This window comes from Mixophyes fleayi, chromosome 3, assembly GCF_038048845.1.
Source record: "Mixophyes fleayi isolate aMixFle1 chromosome 3, aMixFle1.hap1, whole genome shotgun sequence".
In the NCBI taxonomy this organism is placed as follows: Eukaryota; Metazoa; Chordata; class Amphibia; order Anura; family Limnodynastidae; genus Mixophyes; species Mixophyes fleayi.
Genome location: NC_134404.1, coordinates 72,852,865 through 72,868,278, shown reverse-complemented (window position 1 = coordinate 72,868,278; position 15,414 = coordinate 72,852,865). Strand labels below are relative to the sequence as shown.

Here is a 15,414-nt window from a genome sequence, read left to right as displayed (position 1 = left end):
GAGTCCTATGTGATAGGACCACCCCATATACTTTACATGTTTGCAGCAAATAGGCGTATTTCTGTCATTTGTATTGGAACGTTACTGGGCCGAGGTCACTGAATTTATATCTAGACATGTGGGGAATCTTTTGAGCTCTTCTGTTATTAGATTGCTCCCTCTGCATCTCCGCTATGGTTATGGTGCTCTTTCAGGGCATATGCACAGGGCACATTTATTTCCGTTCTGGCTGGCTATAGCAAACATCTGAGCCAGAGCTTAAACTATTTGAGAGCACTCTTATCAAGATGGATTTGGATTACATAGCTGATGCAACTCCTGCCAGTTATAAGTCATGGATGGTGTTTTATTGCGCACAGAACCTGATTTGGGCGAACTGTGCAAAATAAAAAAAACAATTATTCTATTAATCTCTATGCATATTTGAGTTAGGTAATAAAATAGTAAATTGTTGGCATATTTGACTCCCCTTCTAGAATCCTAATGAGCCACTGGAAAGTGAACCAGGCCTTTCATACGAGGAGGGATGGATAGCTTCAACTTGCAGCATTCACAGATACCCCTGTTATCCAATTTACGTTTTGCTAGTGGTTTCGCGAGGGACACACTAGCTGCACTAGCGAAACGTGCATATGATAATACAAAAATTAAAGTGATTAATAGTGTTCAGGAATCTTTCTAAGCTGCAATATTATAGCACAAACCACTTTCAGTCTGAAATGTCTCCTTTGAGCCACAGCACATTGCTGCAATAGGATACGATAGGGAAAAGAACAGGGGCTGCTGCTTTGGTCCTTTCAAACACAAGAGCTAGCAGAGCTGCAGTCTGGTGCTGGCAATGATGCAATATGCAGCCAGGTGTATTTATACTGTGTGTGCTTCAGCAGTGTTAGTTTCTGCCATTATAACACTGCAATCAATAAGATGAGATTCCTGTGTGTTGAGATCTCATAAGGGGTCCATCTGCATTAAGAATGTAACTGGTTGTTTGCAGTGAGATAGAAAACAGGATATTCTGTATATCCCAACATGGAATCGAGACAGAATAAGCCCTGCTCCAGTCTGCACAGACCCCATGCCAGAAACGCCCACTTCCTGCCCAGAGACGACCACTTTGGGGTGAAGCTCAGTTTTGTAAGCCCCGCCCCCTTTATGAACCTTGAATTGGGACAGCTGAGAGATATGTATATCCATTATATAAATACATGCTGCAAACTAACATAAGGCTATATCCAGATTATCAGTGTGATACAAGATATGAAAAGGATGACGGTAATGTCTCACGGCCTATAAGATGGGCGATTCACAGGGAGGTGAAATGTCACCAAGTTGATATATTGTACTATAAAGCGTGTTCAAAGCGTGATATATTGTACTACAAAGCGTGTTTAAAGCGAGATATATTGTACTACAATGCGCGTTACTAAATGTGCTACAGCACATTTAATAAACAGTTTCCCCATGCCCCCCCATCAGATATTTCTATTTCTATCATACTGCAACACTAACTCTGACTTCATTATATACTGTAGTGAACATGCTTCGTAGCGCAGGCTTGGTTCATTTATGTCGGTGGAATGGGTGTCTGTCCAGTTACTAATATAGTTATTTTATTATCTAGGAAACCCACTGACTGTTATCAATCAAAGGATAACTTCACCCAAAATGAAAAATGTGATTATATGAAAATGCTTACTTACATTCCACGCTTCCTTCATCTGTCATCTATATAACATGTATGATATGTACATTCTGTGCATGGATGGCACAGCTAGGAAACAAGAGTGTATAGATGACACACTCTCCAGCGAATACATTTAATAAATAAGAGCAAAACATAATAAAACTGTATTAAATGTTGCAACTATTAAAACCATCGAAGTAGCAAAGTGGATTTGACAGAATGTTTAGCAATTTATTATGCTCGGAAAACTCATAGGGATCAAAGAGAATTAAGAATACATTTCCACACTGCAAAATAATAATTCAAAGGTTGGATGCAGTTATGTGTCTAATGTGCAGCTAGTAATCAAATAGGGCCACCCATGGGGCCACCCATGTCCAGATAGTGTATAGGACCCCATTATACTGTCTTACACCACCGTGCATGGATTTATATAGTAAGATGCCTTCTTTTGCAAAGGAACAATTTGTTGTTCTGCATGCAGGACGGATCAGGGCATTACTAATGCTTAATACTATTTAATACTATATTTTGTTAGGCCACATGCTTTATGCGTATATATAACCTCTGCAGTTTCTATACAATTCCTATATAAATTGTGCACTGCTTCAGCGGTATTTCCCTGTGGTGACATTGTGCAGCTGCTGGTGCACCAATCTTCAGTGTTCAGGGCCAAACATGCCATACTCGAGGGAATATTGTGAAAGGTTAAATCTGACTGTTTGGGTGTAGGGGGCCTGCGAACTAGGCAGTGCTATAAATTGACATTCCCACTTTTGCATTTTAAAAATGCTTTTATTAGATTTTCCAAAGAAAAAGCACAAAAAATAACACAAGTGAGGAATGACAGAGTAAATATATCTATGTATGAACAAACAAAGGTCAAGTGACATTAAAAAGCATCAGGTATTGTTAACACATGCAAAAACATATCAAACCAAAAGAACAGAGACGGGTATATAGTACAAGCTAAAGGATAAAAGTGGAGGGGGTTATAAGGGATGGAGTCAACTCCTGGAGCTTCTATAAGTAGGTTGTCAGATAGGGAACGCAATAGGCCCCTACGTAAGGGGGATCAAGAAGAGATAGTTCTATCCTAGATGGACCCAGAAGGCGAGAGGGCAGACTTATGGGTAGAATAGTAATCAAACCAAGGGAACCACTTCATCAGGGTGGAAGAGGCAGAAGTGGAATATTTGAAACCTATGGTTTCCATCACATAGCTATGCTTTTGCTATAGTTTTGGAGAGAGGCGGGAGAGCCAGGCTCTTCCAGTCTTGAGCGATGGCTGCTCTAGTAGCAATTAAAATGTGCCCTGTGACATAACGGTGGTGAACCGGGAAGTCCGGTGGATAGAGTTGGAGAAGGGCCAGAGATGGATGAGGTGTAATAGACAACGAAGTTACTTGTCCTATTAGTCCAAAAACTTCGTCCCATAGAGATTTAATTTTGAGGCAGGACCAGAAAATATGGAAGTGGGATCAAGCTTCCCCGCACTCCCTCCAACAGAGCTGAGAAAGAGAGGGCCAGATTTTATGTAGTTTAAACAGGACTGTAATATAATCTATGGACCATTTTAATGAGCATTTCTGATTGATCGATTGATACATTTCGACATGGTGTAAACATTTTTGAAAACATAGTCCTAGTCCTCATCTGTCAGGGACTGACCGAGATCAGTTTCCCATTGCACTTGGACTTGCAATTTACAATACTCGGGAGCTGTCAAGAAACATTGGTACCAAGCGTATATGATCCCAGCGTGGGAACGTGAGTATATCAACCTCTTCACAAGCGGTGGGGGTTCCGTGGCTTGTATGGGCAGGATTGCTGCGACTGGATCCAATGACGTATCTGAAGGTATTTGTAGAAGTCCGCAGTCGGGATTTGAAAGCGCTCTTGAAGAGAGGAAACCGGGACCAAAATACCCTGCTCAAAGATGACTGAGACGTTAGTGACACCTCGGGAGATTCATGGACCCCTGTCGCAGGTTGGAAATTAATGTCACCACCGCAGAAAGGGAGAGGTGGGAGGAGGGGAGGGAAAAGTCCTGAATGACCTTAACCATCTTATCCGAGGTCGCTAAGGAGACTCTAACACTAGGCAGAGTGGATGGCCTAAACTTGCCATCTAGCCAGAGTAAGTCCTCTATCGAGAACGGGGATACCGCTTGGCCTTCAATAGAGGCCCATGGTTTGTGAGGGTGGAAAGCGGTCCAATCCTTAAGCTGGTCAAGCCTAGCGGCTTGTTGGTATAGTTCCAGGTCAGGAGCTGCCAGGCCACCTCTTAATTTACGAGACATGAACGAGCCATTATGGGGTGCTTGCCTCTCCACACAAAGCGCAAGACACTTGTGTAAAATTTGTTGAGTATTTGGCGGGGGACCAAGACTGGAACGGACCTGAACAGGTATAGGTTTTTTGGCAAGAGCCTCATTTTGAGTGCAGCTATCCTACCGAGCCACGAGACCTCATATTCTGGCCATGAGGTAGTTAGGGCTTTAAATTGTTGCAGGAGAGGGGTATAGTTACAGTCTATAAGGTCTTTAGGGTGGGATGGGATATGGATTCCTAAGTATTTAAGAGATGAGTAGCACCAGTGGGATTTGTAAGTAGATTGTAGTGAGAAGTCTATCTGGTGCTAAACCCACCCCCATAGCTTCGGACTTGGAAGTATTTACTTTGTAATAGGAAGCCTCAGAGTATGCTCCAAGGACTTCCTGCAAGGCAGGTAAAGAGGTCTCGGGCTCCGTCAGGAATAAAAGAACATTGTCTGCGAATAGACAGATCTTATGATGGATGTCCCCAATCCTAGTGCCAGTGATAGCAGACGTTGTCCTGATCCGTTCCGCCAGGGGCTCCATTCCTGTCTGGTTCCATTGGTGATATCAAAAGGGGCCGTCAGGAATCCATTACTGAGGACTCTGGCTGAGGGACAACTATACAGGGTCCGAATTGCCTGGGGGAAGAAGCCACTAAATCCAAACCTGGCAAGGACCTCCTGCAGGTATTCCCAATGAATCCTGTAGAACGCCTTCTCAGCATCTAGCCCGAGACGTGTAGGTGGACAATATATTAAGAACCCGGCGTGTGTTATCCGGAGCTTGTCTGCCCAACACAAAGCCAACTTGGTCTTGATTAATAAGGCTGTCACAAATCGGGATCTTAGCCGCACTTACCTCATCCGCCGCTGTCATATCACGGCTACCTGGGTCCCTTCTGGTCATCTGCAGCATTCCCGTTCTCCACACCTTCATTTGTAAACAAACACATACTGTCTGTCCTGCAGCATGGGCGCGGCCATCTTGGATGCAGTCAGGTGATCATTCCAAACCAACCAGATTCAGAAGCTGTGATCACATGAACTGATCAGCCAATAGTTGTTTGGGACATCCTATTTAAACCTGCTGCTGTGATCTGTTCATTGCCAGAACAACACACTTCTCTCCAGAGGATAGTTCTTGGCTCCAGTGTTCCTGACTGCATTACAAGTGCAGTGTTCCTGACTGCATACAAGTGCAGTGTTCCTGACTGCATTACAAGTGCAGTGTTCCTGACTGCATTACAAGTGCAGTAATCCTGTCTGCACTCCTAAGTGCAGTGTTCCTGACTGCATTACAAGTGCAGTGTTCCTGACTGCATTACAAGTGCAGTGTTCCTGACTGCATTACAAGTGCAGTGTTCCTGACTGCATTACAAGTGCAGTGTTCCTGTCTACATTTCCAGACTGCTAATTCCCCTGCTATATTCTACAATCAGCACGAACATGAGCAAGAAGTTCATCCAGGCTGCTAAGTTCTGTTTCACTCCTGCTCCAGCTAGTCCCAAGGGTCCCGAATCGGATCAAGAAATTCAGACGATCGTGACAGTTTGTTCTGGCCCAATGGATCCGCTAGGGGAACATACCCCGAGGGAGGACTCTGTCCAAATATTAGCTGAACGCATTGAGAGACAAGAAACTAACCAGGGGCAAATTTTGAGATTGCTGCAGGATGTTTCTACACGTGTGGATACCTTGCAGTTATTCCGCAGTCAACCATCCCATACTCCGCCTGAGCCAGTAATACCTGCTTCACTACTTACTTCATCCAGACTCCATCTTCCCACGCCAGCTAAATACAATGGCGATCCGAAGAATTGCCGCGGGTTTCTCAACCAGTGTAGTATACACTTTGAATTACAACCCGGAAATTTCCCCACTACACGTACCAAAACTGCTTATATTGTTTCGCTACTATCAGGGCAAGCTCTGGCATGGGCATCACCGCTCTGGGAAAAATCTGACCCAATTTTATTTGACATTGATAGCTTCCTGTCTACCTTCCGCAGAATATTCGACGAGCCTGGAAGAACAACGTCAGCCGCTTTAGATATTCTGCGCCTTCGGCAAGGGCAGCAGTCTGTGGGCCAATATGCCGTTCAATTTCAAACACTTTCCTCTGAACTATCTTGGAATAACGATGCTCTTGTTGCGGTTTTCTGGCAGGGCCTGTCTGACGACATTAAGGATGTATTAGCGTCTCGGGACTTACCTACAACGCTAGACCAATTGATTACCACCTGCAATCGGGTTGATCTTCGGTTCAGAGAAAGAACTCTAGAAAAGAGGAGGCTGAAACACCCCAAGTTCCACCCTATTCAACGGGTCCGTGTACCGTCTCCTTTCCCTGAAGGACCCATGCAATTAGGCAAAGCACGTCTTTTACCCACCGAGCGAGAACGGCGAGTTAGAGAGAAACTTTGCTTATACTGTGCCAGTTCCGGACATCTGTTACATCATTGTCCTCGTAAGCCGGGTAAACACAACCTCCTAGCTGACAATGAGGAAGTGAGCCTAGGAGTGGCTCTTCGCTCCCCACAAGGCAAGGACTGTATTATCCCAGTCACTCTGAAACACGCTCAAGGCTCCCAATACATTTCAGCCCTGCTGGATTCTGGAGCAGCTGGGAATTTCATGTCTGCCAGATTAGCTGCTGAACTAGCCATTCCACTAGAGAAAATTCCAGTGACCATCTTTCTCTCTGCGGTTGACGGTAGCCGTATTCCAGGGGGTACCATTACGCATCAGACTTCTCCAGTGACGCTCCAAATAGGAGTTCTGCATTCCGAGTCTCTTACCTTTTTGGTCATCCCAGAAGCCACTAGCCCTGTGGTTCTCGGGTTTCCATGGCTTCAAACGCATAACCCCCATATTGACTGGTCGACTCCACAAATCCTGGCGTGGGCTCCAACTTGTTTCGGGTCCTGTTTACAACGTGTTCTTCCACATTGCTCCACCTCTGATAAGGAAGTTTTGCCAGTTCCTTCTGCCTACCAAGAGTTCACAGACGTTTTCAGTAAGCAGGCCGCTGAAACTCTACCACCTCATCGGGATTGGGACTGTCCCATTGATCTTGTTCCGGGTAAAACCCCACCGCGTGGCAGAGTCTACCCTCTTTCTATCCCTGAGACAAAATCTATGTCTGAATATGTAAAAGAGAACTTGGAAAGGGGCTTTATTCGCCCATCCTCTTCACCGGCAGGAGCCGGGTTCTTTTTTGTAAAAAAAAAAGATGGTGGATTACGTCCCTGCATCGATTACCGAGGTCTCAACGACATTACCATCAAGAACCGGTATCCTCTGCCCCTCATCACAGAGTTATTTGACAGAGTCAAAGGTGCGCAAATATTTACGAAGTTGGATCTCCGCGGGGCCTACAATTTGATCCGTATCAGGCGTGGCGATGAATGGAAAACCGCCTTTAACACCAGGGATGGGCACTACGAATATCTTGTCATGCCATTCGGTCTGAGCAATGCTCCAGCGGTTTTTCAGAATTTCATAAACGAAATCTTTCGGGACTTACTGTACCATACTATTGTGGTATATTTGGACGATATCCTCGTTTTCTCCTCTGATATCCAGTCCCATCGCAGACATGTTAAAGAGGTCCTCAGCCGTCTCAGAAGGAATAAACTGTATTGCAAGCTTGAAAAATGCACCTTCGAAGTTGAATCCATTCCATTCTTGGGGTATATCATCTCGGGCACCGGTCTCCGTATGGACCCAGAGAAGGTGCAAGCTATTCTTAACTGGCCTCAACCATCTACACTAAAGGCAGTACAGCGATTTCTGGGATTTGCTAACTACTATCGAAAATTTATTCGTGGCTACTCTACTGTAGTAGCACCACTCACCGCCCTCACCAAAAAAGGAGCTAATCCTGCCAAGTGGTCTGAAGAAGCCCAATCTGCTTTTCAACTTCTGAAACAAGCATTTATTTCTGCTCCCATACTGAGGCAACCAGATTTAACCTGTCCATTCTACTTGGAAGTTGATGCCTCATCTGTCGGAGTAGGGGCAGTTCTCTCCCAAAAACCAGCTGATGAGCAATGGCATCCCTGCGGGTTCTTCTCCCGAAAATTTTTACCAGCTGAACGAAATTATGCCATAGGGGACAAAGAGCTGCTTGCCATCAAATTGGCACTTGAAGAGTGGAGACATTTACTTGAGGGAGCTCGTTATCCTGTCACAATATACACGGATCACAAGAATCTGCTCTACCTTAAAACTGCACAGTGCATGAATCCACGTCAGGCCCGATGGGCACTATTCTTTTCTCGATTTGATATCCATGTCACCTTCCGTCCCGGTTCCAAAAATCGCAAGGCCGATGCTCTGTCACGTTCTATGGTAAAAGAAGAAGATTCCATCATTGTGGATCCACGGCCTATTATCAGCCCACTCAGCATCGCAGTCAGTAGACCCGACAATACACCTCCCCAGGGGAAAACTTTTGTTCCTGAGAATCTGCGGAAAAAATTGCTCCAATGGGCACATTGTTCCAGATTTGCCGGTCATGCTGGCATCCGCAAAACTCAATCTTTCATATTGAGAAGCTACTGGTGGCCTACGCTTCATCAGGATGTTCAGCAATTTGTTTCCGCATGTGGCAGCTGTGCCCAACATAAAAGTTCAAGACAATCTTCAGCTGGTCAACTTTTGCCTCTGCCTATTCCCACCAAACCCTGGACCCATATTTCTATGGACTTTGTTTCCGATTTGCCCAATTCTAATAATTTCAATACCATCTGGGTCATCGTTGACCGATTCTCTAAAATGGCGCATTTTGTTCCTCTCCGTGGACTCCCATCAGCACCTATCCTGGCTCAGCAATTTATAAAGGAGATCTTCCGTTTGCATGGGTGTCCTGAAGAAATCGTCTCAGATAGAGGAGTTCAGTTTGTGGCGAAATTCTGGAGATCCTTGTGCCAAGCACTACAGATCAAACTAAACTTCTCTTCGGCCTATCATCCCCAATCCAACGGGCAAACGGAAAGAGTTAATCAAGACCTAGAAACATTTCTCCGTTTGTACATATCCTCTTCTCAAGACGACTGGGTAGATCTGCTTCCTTGGGCAGAATTTGCTCATAATAATCATTATCACGAATCCTCTGCTTCCACTCCATTTCATACGGTCTATGGCCTACACCCCAGGGTACCCTTGTTTACTCCACTTCCTACAGCCTCAGTACCTGCCTCTGAAGTTTTCCTAAAGAATTTTTCAGGCCACTGGCGCCAGGTACGGGAATCTCTACTTAAAGCGTCCCAACGCTACAAAATTCAGGCCGACAAAAAGCGACGAGCCATTCCAAGCTTGAAACCCGGAGACAGAGTCTGGCTGTCTACTCGCAATCTACGCCTCAGAGTTCCATCTATGAAATTCGCTCCTCGCTTTATTGGACCGTTTAACATCTCCCGAGTCATCAATCCAGTGTCCTACAAATTACATCTACCATCTTACCTCAGGGTACCCAACACCTTCCATATCTCTCTCTTGAAACCACTGGTGCTAAATCAGTTTTATACACCCAAACTGGTTTCTCCTGAAGTGCAGACTGAACATGGTGACGAATATGAAATTAAAGAGATCTTGGACTCTCGGTTTCGACATAAAACCTTACAATATCTAGTCGACTGGAAAGGCTATGGTCCAGAAGAGAGGGCCTGGATCAAAGCTTCTGATGTTCACGCTCCATCTCCCATCAAAAAATTTCACCGCAAGTTTCCAACTAAGCCCCAATCTAAGTGTCCAGTGGCCACTCGTAAGGGAGGGGGTACTGTCACAAATCGGGATCTTAGCCGCACTTACCTCATCCGCCGCTGTCATATCACGGCTACCTGGGTCCCTTCTGGTCATCTGCAGCATTCCCGTTCTCCACACCTTCATTTGTAAACAAACACATACTGTCTGTCCTGCAGCATGGGCGCGGCCATCTTGGATGCAGTCAGGTGATCATTCCAAACCAACCAGATTCAGAAGCTGTGATCACATGAACTGATCAGCCAATAGTTGTTTGGGACATCCTATTTAAACCTGCTGCTGTGATCTGTTCATTGCCAGAACAACACACTTCTCTCCAGAGGATAGTTCTTGGCTCCAGTGTTCCTGACTGCATTACAAGTGCAGTGTTCCTGACTGCATACAAGTGCAGTGTTCCTGACTGCATTACAAGTGCAGTGTTCCTGACTGCATTACAAGTGCAGTAATCCTGTCTGCACTCCTAAGTGCAGTGTTCCTGACTGCATTACAAGTGCAGTGTTCCTGACTGCATTACAAGTGCAGTGTTCCTGACTGCATTACAAGTGCAGTGTTCCTGACTGCATTACAAGTGCAGTGTTCCTGTCTACATTTCCAGACTGCTAATTCCCCTGCTATATTCTACAATCAGCACGAACATGAGCAAGAAGTTCATCCAGGCTGCTAAGTTCTGTTTCACTCCTGCTCCAGCTAGTCCCAAGGGTCCCGAATCGGATCAAGAAATTCAGACGATCGTGACAAAGGCTTGGCAGGATAGGATTAAGTCTAATGGCGATCAGTTTGGCAAATATTTTAAGATCTGTATTTAAAAGTGCAATTGGTCTATAGTTCTGATAGTGGGCCGGGTTCTTGCCAGGTTTGGGAACGGTAACTATCCCAGCCTCTAGCATTTCTTTAGGTAAGTCAGACTTCTCAGTGGCCTTATTAAATAGAGATGTGAGTACTGGGCTAAGCTCCCTCTGGAAGGCAAGGAAAAAGCCATTTATGAGACCATTGGGTCCCGGCGCTTTGTCTCGTTTAAGGGATTTTATCACCCCTTAAATCTCATCCTCCCTCCAGGGAGAGCACAACTCAGCCGCCACATCTGGATCCAGAGTGGGGAGCTGGATGGAGTCTAAGAAGGCAGCTATACTAGTAGGAGAGGGGTGAGGTTGAGAGAGGTCCTGGTGAAGATTATAAAGCTATGCATAGTAAACGGCGAACTGATTAGCAATTTCCGACGGGTTATAGATACGGGATCCTCGAGGGCCTGCAAGGGCCTTAATGCGGTTAATGGCGTTCTTACCCCGGAGCTTACGTGCCTGAAGTTTACCCTATTCCCCAATGTATAGAACTTTTGATATAATTTGGCTATGGCGTTGTTCACTTGGAGTAACATGATGGAACTTAATTTTTTCCGGAAATCCCCCAAGGATGCTTTAATGGCAGGGTCAGAGGGGTTGAGCTTATGCTGTTGCTCTACAGCGACAATCTGGGCCTCACAAGATTCTTTCACCTCCAAGTGGGTGCGTCTAATTCTAGCCGGTATAGCCGCTTCCCTCATGAATGCCTTCAAAGCCCACCAGTGCGTGTATTCCTAGGTGTCTTCTGGGGTGTTAGTCTGTAGATAGGAATCTAGTGCTTCACTCAGAACTCTTTATCCAATATCCTCCATCAGGACATATTCAGCCATGCGGCAGGGGGGGGGGGGGGGGGGGGGAATCTAGCAGTGGCCTCCAAGCACCGAGTTAATTGAGCATGGTCTGACCATGTAATAGGCATAATCGTAATATTGGAAACCTGCTGAAGAGATCATTTATCGGAGAGGAGGAGATCTATACGAGAAAAGGAGTTGTGCACCAGGGAAAAGAACGTATAATCCCGTAATCCAGTTCCCCCTGGGTGTTCTGCTCTCGAAACGTCATATAGATCAAATTCAGCATGAAGCTGAGCAAAATTCTGGGCCAGAGAGATAGCAGGAGAAGGGATCCGGGCTGTGGAGGAGCTAGACTTGTCTAATCTGGGTTCAGGGGCTATATTAAAATCTCACATGTAAACCACCATGCCCTTCTTAATCTGTTGGACAGCTTGGAATGTGCGTCTCATAAAAGGAATCTGCTGGGAGTTAGGGGCGTATAGGGAAACCAAGGTGATGGACTGCTCGTCCAGGGTTCCTACTAGAATGAGGTAGTGTCCGTTTTTTATCAGTTACCTGCTTCTCCAAATTAAAGGGACACCCTGCCTTGATCAAAATAGCCACCCCATTACGCTTAAAGGGGCCACATGGCACATAGGAGGTGGGGTAACATTTATTCTGGAATTGGGGAGCTGAATGAAGGGAGAAATGGGTCTTTTGGACTGCAACTATATCCGCTTTGTGGGTGGCAAAAAATGTAAGTGCTATACTACGTTTATTGGGTGAGTTCAGGCCTTTGGCGTTTACAGACAGAAATTGGACCATAGTGAAAGTTGATGAATGTGAGAGACAACCTTGAATAAAACCTGAGGGGTGGGATACTCGCACCAAGCAGTAGTCTCCATATAACTAGGGGAGAGGGGAGGGACTGAGAGGACACCAGGAAAGGAACTAACGGGGGGGGGTAAGCAAAAATAGCTTCTGTAAGGAGGATAGGGCTTTTGTCACAGGGGGGAGAAAAAGAGTGGCAGAAAAGTGAAACAATTATGGGGGACATGAGTCTGGACCTGGGTGAATTGACCCCAGGGCATTCAAAGGGGAATACCTAAATGTAACTGGTAAATACAACAGTTAAATGTGCAAACAACAATAGCAAAATCCGTCATCCTAGCGAATAAAACATTGTTAAAAACATAAACATTCAGATTCAGGGTGTTGCAATAAGTGTGAGGAGAAATTACAACAACAAACTATAACATGCAACATACGTCGTACCTGTCTCCCAGAGGCGTGAGGAACAGAGACCGAGCAAGCCAGTCGATTGTATGCCTCAGGGAACACGGGCAGAGCAAAGTGAAACCAGGGACCCGGCTACTTAAAACAATGTGCTACATTATAAGAACAGTTTGTAGTGACCACAGAGAAGTGATGGGCCTACCAGAGATGGTGAGAAATGGTTCGTGTCTGGAGGGGAAGGAGAAGACCATCAAGTACTTTTGCAGTCTCTTAACTGTCAGGGTAAATGTGCTGCTGGCTGAGGATTGCCCAGGAAGGTATAAATATATAGGTCTTGTACATGGCGCACCTTCTGTGTTGTAAATGTAATCTACATATGCAAATTGTCTTATGTTGAAAGTATAGAACTTCAGAACTAAAAGAATCATAGCATGAATTAGTATAGCTTTTGTAGTGTAGTATGTAAGGTGCAGCAACAATACACAATGCAAAGCAGCAGTGATGAATGCTCTCTGTGATCCTGAGCTGAATGCTTAACGCCTGACGAAAGGTGTACGTCCCCATGGCTCCATCAGCAAATGAAATAAATAAGTCTTTGTGCAGTCACACTCAGTTGCGATCACTTCACTACGCAAAACACTTAGAACCGCCATGTTTTATCCTAGTGCGTGTAATCTTAGGGTCTAATATCCACAAACCACTACTGGTGTTATATGTACCCTAAAGTTAATGAATACACATGCAGAATAATTAGCAAATGGCTTGTTGTCAATCTTAGGACAAGAGGCCCCATATTCAGCAACATATAACTAAGTTGTAACATATATACAAATGTAATATATAAAATCTGCAGTCAAGAACGTTTAAAAGGTCTCGAAAATATGATTTTCAAGGAAAATCAGAATACTGTAACACACAATTTAATATGATTTTTTTTTATATAAGAAGATGGCAAATCATTCCATAGTTTTTGTAGGGTAGGCTTTTCTTTTTAGCAGCCGCCTATTACTTAGCTTGTTGAATACTCTAAATACCCAGGGTAAAATTCTTCATTACATCAATGTGGAATTAAATTGGAGAACATATTAGTTGGGGGTGAATAAGATTTGTAATATTGATCTTATTGGAGAAATCTTACAAGACATCATGGAGGAGTACACTAGAATGTATAAACTCTATAAGCATAGTTTTATATAATGCGTATTACAGGAAGTGGCATTCACAACAGATTAAAATGTAAGGTTTTAAGAATATTTGTATACAAATAACAATGTATTGCTATCTCTAATATTTAACACCTTTTAATATTTGCATCCATTTCACTAATCAATATTTAAGTAGTTTTTGTGATTCAAGCTAACATTTTGCAAAATATAGCATTATTTTAGATGACACAAAAACACCTTATTGCTGTTAACGATTTCAAACCAGTTATAATTTTGTGTATTTTTTCATTGGATAAACTATATGTGTTACTTGAAAAGTATGATCCAACATTCCCATGTGGTAATTTATAATACATAAGCTTAAGTGTTTGCAAGTGCGCCCAGATTTCTGCCAAAGAGTGTGGACATACAGAGTAAGATGTCAGAATTTCGGAGGGGCAGTAGGAGGTTGGTGGAGAGAAGACATTACTTACACAGTATAGAGCGAATTTTCAGAGCAGGACAGGAACAGAATTTTAGTTTGCACAAGATGATGATTGAAGTGAGATAAAGAGGTGAAAGGTGCATTTCCTCCTGTGCAGTGAGACACATGGGCATTACAATTCCACTAAAGGACTTGAAGTTTGAACCAGCTCTCAGCTGGCAGAGGTCTGTGCTTTTAATGAGAAGCATCTTGCCCCTTCAAACACAAACAAGTACCACATGCAATAAAGACAGTCTCAATGTCCTTTCACTCTCATGATTAATTTGCAACATAAATGAGGCTAAATTAAACAGAACTGCTGGTTCTTTTTAAGGAAGGTGTTTTCCTAAAGTGGTAGGAGATTGGCCTCTTGATGGGAGGCTTACACTTGTACACATTTATAGTTTGTGAAGGCGTCTCATGTTTCTGCAGATCCGTCCCGCACACTGGATTGAAGGTATTCTAACCAAAGCAGCTTCAACTCATTGATAATTTGGATTCCCTTACAGTATATGTTCACTTTAGGTCATGCCTTAACTTTTCAATTGAGTTGAGGTCAAATCTTAACCTCAGTAATTCTAAGATACATATTTCTTCTACTTCAGACATTCTGTTGATGGAAAAATACTAATATGTTTAGGATTGTTAACTGCATTACCATGATCTCTGGATAACTATCTATGTTTTTTTAAACTTGCACTGTCATTGAGTTTAAACAAAATGATGGTGGTGCAAGGCTCCACACGATATTGGTACACCTAAGGTCCCCAACAGCTTCTCACTAAAACAATCTTTATTAAATAAAATGCACATAGGGGTTGGTGGATGACATCACTGAGACCATCTCCAGTGGTCCAAGTCTCTACTAGATTTTCAGCATAGATAAATCTCTTCTAGTAGTGGCCAAAGTCTGACTACACATGGGCCAGTTCCGTCTCTCAGCCTGAGCCGTATGATCACCTTCTAGCTTGGCCACTCATGAGGCCCATGGACGACATGGACAGATTACATAGAGGCCTGTTAGTGTGGTTGTAGGAGTTCTGCACATGCAATGCAACAGCAGATGTGCCCCCCCCCCCCCCCCTCCAAAATATTTACAGGCCGATGATGATCATTCTTTGGTATTTTTCCTGTTGTGGGGACTCACACGGCCATGTCAGGCAAATTT

At 44.2% G+C, this 15,414-nt stretch overlaps 1 protein-coding gene across 3 annotated transcripts in view; it reads left to right on the top strand.

The window, feature by feature from the left end:
• Positions 1-15,414, top strand: part of DGKD (diacylglycerol kinase delta) — a 79,462-nt gene that overhangs the window by 10,046 nt on the left and 54,002 nt on the right. The gene's annotated exons all lie outside the window — the stretch shown is intronic.